Below are 6219 nucleotides of genomic sequence, written 5' to 3'. Positions count from 1 at the left end.
TTGCCTAATAATTATGTGATTCACTTAACAATTATAATGATTCACTCCACAACCACATTTTAGCAACAGAAATTCTGGCCCCATTGTGTTTGTAAGTTAAGGACTACCTGTAATTCTTTAGAGTTAGATATAGAGTATCACATGTCCTTCTTTGCGGCAAGTATAATACAACATCTCTACATGAAAGACTATCCCCGTGTGATTCTGGAGAAATAGGAAGAGTCAAGCACATCTTCCTTTATTGCAATTACTACAGAGATTTCCAAAGGTACCATATAGCATCAATCCTCTAACAATTCTCAAGAAAAACCAAATCAAAACAATTATAATTAGTCATCAACCATGACGTAACAAAAAGAGTTGCCACCTACTGATGGGTGGCAGTGAAGACATGACATCAGCTCAGCTAGTTTGAATTTTGTTCTATCATTTATATTTTGTTTTTCTGATACGTGATTGTCACAAGATTTTGATTTGATTTCTGGAGGCTTGCGTGATATATCCATTTTTCAGAAGCAAATGGATGGTTGCTTTCTATCTCTTTCCAGTTTTTCTCCAGCAGCCCCTCTGTGAATTCTTTCTGGGAAGCAGGAAATGCATCAAAACAAAGCCTGCAGCTCTCCTCTCTTTCTCCCCACAGCAATTAGAAGTTTTCTTCGAGCTAAAGATGAACAGAGGTTTTACTTTTTTAATTACGAGAATCGTGTAGCACTAAAGAGTAAACTCAGATGCCTCAAGGAGTTGACCAGAGCCAAGGGAGTTTTTCCCTGACACTTGGTAGTGCCTACTCCTGTGGGAAAATCCAATTGCCACATTTGCTGCTTCGGTCACCTCCCTTCTGTCTCAGGCACTTCAGGATTTAGAGTTCATTTTTAAAAAATAGCACTATGTGGGGCATTCCAGTGTGTTCTCTATATTGCTGATCTATGATGATGGTTTCTGTGTTGTTATTGTATTTTGTTGCATAATATTTATCTTATAAATGTCTGTATATAAATAAGACAATCAATGTTTGCCACTGAAATTGCAGTGAACAAAGGAATGAATCCACGTGTAGGAAGAAAGCAAAATTATCATACACATTCACATGTGGCTGAGCTGCGCTCATAGCAATGCAAAGAGGGCTTAGCACAAGGGGAGTGAGCTTGGAGGTCAGTCATCATGGCCAATGCCTCAGCCAGTGCTAAAGTCCTTCCTTTGATCTTCTCTTCTCCGGCCCTGTCACCACAAAAGCATTAAAAGTCTAGCTGTGGGATGCTCTAGGCAAAATGTGAACATGGCAGCAACATTACCAGTTGAGAAATGAAGCGAATTCTGTGCAAGTGAAAAGTGGCTTCTGATATTTCAACGATTTAGAGCATTTAAAGGGGTCTTGGAATTTGTTTTTTTAAAAGAAAGAAAACTTCCGGTGGCGACGCGACGCCGAAGACAGCCGTCTCCAGGCTGTCCGCTCCGCAGCTGTGTTGTTTCATCGAAAAACAGCGCCGATCAGCTGTTTAGGTGGATCTGAAGCCCCCTCCTCGGGAGAAGAGGAGGGGGTGAGGCCCCAGGTAGGAGTTGAGCTCTCCGGGGCCGCCTGAGCTGAAAGTTTGGGCGGCTGAAGGATTGAGCCCCCCCGAAGCCTGGGTTAGCTCCGAGCTGCGCAGCGTCTGTGCTCCGTGATTTTTGGAGCAGAGCCAGGCGTTAGCAACCACCCCTGCCAGAAGGAAAGACTCTTGAGTATCAAGGTGCAGGCAGAGCGGTACAGGAGGTCAAGGTGAAGTGGACTTTTATCTTTACTCTCTAGCTCAATGGATTTTATAGCTTTAAAGTGAAAGTGCGCAACAAGTGAAAGTGGGGGAAGATGGCGGCTAAAACCTCCAAAGCTCTCCGGAGTGCGGGGGCTTCCCCGGTGCAACAGACCTCGTTGCAAGCTTTGCTTCCTCCTGCACCTCCTCCGGCATTGACGCTTAAGGATTTACAAGATGCCTTTGAAAAGCATTCACAATTAATGTCAGATATGATGGATGAAAAGTTGGAAAAGCTGGAGGAGAAATTGGAGGAGAAGATGGAAGAGAAGTTTAGAGCAATGAGGGTAGACATGTTGTCTACAATTGAAAGTGTGGCTGAATGTGTGCAACGTTTGGATGAAAAAGTGGAGGATCTTAGTCAAAAGAACTCTATATTAGAAGTAAAGGTATTAGAGAATGAAAATATAAGATACAAAATGGACGGAGAATTGAGCCTTGTCCAGTACCATCAGATGCAGTATGCTATTAGAATCAGGGGCTTAAAAGAGAATCCTAAAGAAGATTTAAAGCAGCTGATCTCTGAGGCTTTGGAAGCGGTATTGGGCCAGCCAGCATCTGAAATTGAGGGAAGTATGGATAAAATCTTTCGTGTAAATTCATGGATTGCAAGACAGAGGAAGTTACCTAGAGATGTGGTGGTCTACTTTACAAAGAGAGCAATTAGAGATGAAGTTATTCAAGCTGCTTACGATACCAAATTTGTGGTTGCTGAGCAAGAAGTCCTGGTTTTAAAAGAGATTCCTCCAAAGATTTTAAGGAGAAGGAAAGATTTTGCATTCCTTGCACAGGAACTTAAGAAATGTGATATCAAGTTTAGATGGGAGATTCCAGTCGGAATGGTGGTGATGCACGAAGGTAAAAGACATCGTCTGGTTACTGTGTCTCAGGCACGTGATTTTTACAGCAATGTGTTAAAAGCAACCCCCCTATCACTTCTGGAAGCTGCAAAGGGATATGGCGAGGGAAAGCCTCAAGACGCTGAAGGCAGACAGATAGAGGAGAATGGTGCTGGAGGGGATCAAGTTACAGTCTCATCGGCTGCTGCTGGAGAGCAGAGGATGACGCGTGCCGCCCTAAGACGAGCGAGACAAGAGCAAGAGCAAGACCAGCAGAAAGTTATGGAACCTCCAAAGCGTACTTACAGTGAAGCTGTGGGAGGGGCGCGGCCCAAAGAAGTTACAGGGGTCATTGCAGACGTGCTCCAAAAGCTTCGGGACGCCAAGAATGGTGACTAAATTTCTAACTTGGAATGTCAATGGATTAAATTCACCACAGAAGAGAAAGAAAGTTTTTCAATATTTAAAACAATTTAAGACTGATGTTATTTGTTTGCAAGAAACGCATATTAGGGTTATGGACCAAAAGTACTTATCGAACTCAAGGTTGGGTACGCAATTTGTTGCTTCTGCAATGAAGAAAAATGGAGTGGTTGTCTACGTTAAGAGTACTCTAACAGCGGAACTAATAGAAGTAGATAAGCAAGGAAGATATGTTATGATTGATTTGCTGCTAGAAGATAAAAAAAACGCTTCTAGTTGGATTGTATGCTCCTAATCAACAACAAGCTGACTTTTTTAACTTACTACATACAAAGGTTACCCAATTGGATTATAAATCTTTTATTTTTATGGGAGATTGGAATGGTGTCCTAGACGTACAGATGGACAAAGCTGGTTTTTTTAAGCGTGCCCCGAGTCATGCTAGATTGCCTAAATCTTTTTTTGAACTGAAGGATGATTTGGAATTGCGGGACAATTGGCGTGATACACATTTACATGAAAAGGATTATATTTTTTTTCTGATAGACATCAATATTTTTCTAGGATTGACTTTATATTACTGACTAATGATTTTTTTTCTAGGATTAAGAAGGTAAAGATCTGTGCAAGAACTATTTCTGACCATAGTCCAGTTTGGTTAGAGATCAACAAGGACAATAGAGATAGGCGCTCTTGGCGCGTAAATGAGAATTTGTTTAGAAATCAGAGAAATGTGGAAGAATGTAAACAGCAGATGAAGGATTTTTTTGAAATTAATATGAATAAGGATACCTCTATGGACATGGTTTGGGATGCTAGCAAGGCCTATATGAGAGGGGTGTTGATATATATGAACAATAAATATAGACGTACTTTGGAAGCCAGAAGGAAAGAACTGGAGAATGAAATTAGGGAAAAAGAAAAGGCCCTAATTTTGAACCCATTGGATGTGAAGATTAAGGAGGTCATTAACCTATTAAGAGGACAATTTGATAAGTTGATGGCTGACCAAGTGGCAACTAATTTACGGTTTGCTAGGCATAATACTTTTTGCAATGCTAATAAGCCAGGCAGATGGCTAGCCTACAGGTTAAGGAAAAAGCAAAGGGCTTCTAATATAGATAAAATTGAATATAAGGGAAAGGTTGTGTTTCAACAGGAACTCATTAAGGAAGCCTTTGTGGATTTTTATTCTAAACTATATGCTAAGGAGAAGATTAATGAAACAGACATTGATGTATATTTGAAGAATGCTAGCATCCCGGTTCTTACGCAAGAACAAAGGGAGGAGATTAATCAATTGATAACAGAAGAAGAAATTCTTATAGCAATTAAGGAACTGAAGGTGGATAAAGCGCCAGGCACGGATGGTCTGACTGCGGCTTACTACAAAAATCTACAATTGGAGCTGATAAAACCGTTAAAGGAATTGTTTCAGATAAAATACAGAGGGGGGGAAAGGTGCCTCCGTCTTGGAGAACTGCTTTTATTTCTTTGATTCCGAAGGAAGATCAAGATGCTACTCAAGTAAAAAACTATAGACCGATATCACTTTTAAATACAGACTACAAGATATTTGCCAAGGTGTTAGCTAATAGACTGATGAGGGTTCTGCAACAGGTAATTCATGGGGATCAAACCGGGTTTATTAGTGGTAGACAAATGAAAAATAATGTGAGGCATATAGTTGATGTGGTGGAGTTTTTGGAAAGGAACAACCAGATCCCTGCGGCGCTAATTTTTTTAGATGCTGAAAAAGCTTTTGATCAATTGAATTGGCAATTTTTGATGAAAGTTTTAGATAAAATGAATTTTGGGGATAAATTTTTACAACCAATTAGGGCATTATATCAAAAACAAACTGCCCGAATAATAGTTAACAATAGTCTGACTGAAGTATGCAATATTGAGAAGGGTACAAGAGAAGGGTGTCCGTTATCACCTTTATTATTTGTTTTAACATTGGAGATATTATTGATAAAAATACGGAACTCAGAAAAAATTAAGGGTATTCAAATTAGAGATCAAGATTATAGACTGAGGGCGTTTGCAGACGATCTGGTTGTTACGGTGACCCAGCCAGAAAATTCTGTTGTGGACCTGATGGAGATAATAATGCAATATGGGAAGGTTTCTGGATTTAAGGTTAATGCACAAAAAACCAAAATTTTGGCCAAAAATATGACACTATCGCAAAAGGCCCTTTTAGAAGGACTAACTGGATTTGAGATTGTTAAAAGGGTCAAATATTTGGGGGTGTATTTGTCACCCTCTAATACAAAGTTATATAAAAATAACTATGAAAAGTTATGGGGAAAAATTCAAAAAGAATTGGAGAGCTGGGGAAAATTGCAATTGTCTTTGTTGGGAAGAATTGCAGCAGTGAAAATGAATGTCCTGCCTAAATTTTTATTTTTATTTGAAATGATACCGGTCCTTAAAAAAGATTCTAATTTGGAAGAATGGCAACGGGGTATCAATAAATTTGTCTGGGCAGGGAAAAGGCCACGAGTTAAACTTAAGATTATGCAGGATACTCGTGAAAGAGGTGGTCTTAAAATGCCTAATCTTAAATTATATTATGAAGCTGCTGCGTTGTCAGGAATAAGTGATTGGATTAATTTGACACAAGGGAGATTATTAAATCTTGAGGGCCACGACTTGTTATTTGGCTGGCATGCATATTTGTTGTATGATAAGAAGGTAGATTATGTCTGGCTGTCTGAGGAAGCTTTGCAAATAGCTGAGGAAAGGAGGGAAGCGAAAGGCAAGGGAGAAAAACATAGATACGCCCAATTGAATGCAGAATTCCAGAGAATAGCTAGAAGAGATAAGAATGCCTTCTTAAATGAACAGTGCAAAGAAATAGAAGAAAACAATAGAATAGGGAGGACCAGAGATCTTTTCAAGAAAATTGGACAGATGAAGGGAACGTTTAATGCAAAAATGGGCATGATAAAGGACCAAAATGGCAGGGACCTAACAGAGGCAGAAGAGATTAAGAAGAGGTGGCAAAATTACACAGAAGAACTATACAAGAATGAGCTTAATGTCCCTGATAATCACAATGAGGTGGTCACTGACCTCGAGCCAGACATCCTAGAATGTGAAGTGAAGTGGGCCTTAGAAAAGCTGAGCAACAACAAAGCTAGTGGAGGTGACAGTATTCC

General features: G+C 39.9%; 1 long non-coding RNA gene across 1 annotated transcript in view; it reads right to left on the bottom strand.

Moving 5' to 3' along the window:
- Positions 1-296: 296 nt before the first annotated feature.
- LOC308667522 overlaps positions 297-6219 on the bottom strand; it is a 46501-nt gene continuing 40578 nt past the window's right edge. The window contains exon 5 of the long non-coding RNA XR_014026312.1: positions 297-661. This is a non-coding gene — a long non-coding RNA (uncharacterized lncRNA). The remainder of the gene's footprint in view (positions 662-6219) is intronic.

Source organism: Vipera berus (genome assembly GCF_964194415.1).
Source record: "Vipera berus genome assembly, chromosome: 4".
NCBI lineage: Eukaryota > Metazoa > Chordata > Lepidosauria > Squamata > Viperidae > Vipera > Vipera berus.
The sequence above is the reverse complement of the archived record's forward strand: the minus strand, read 5'-3'. Positions and strand labels throughout refer to the sequence as shown.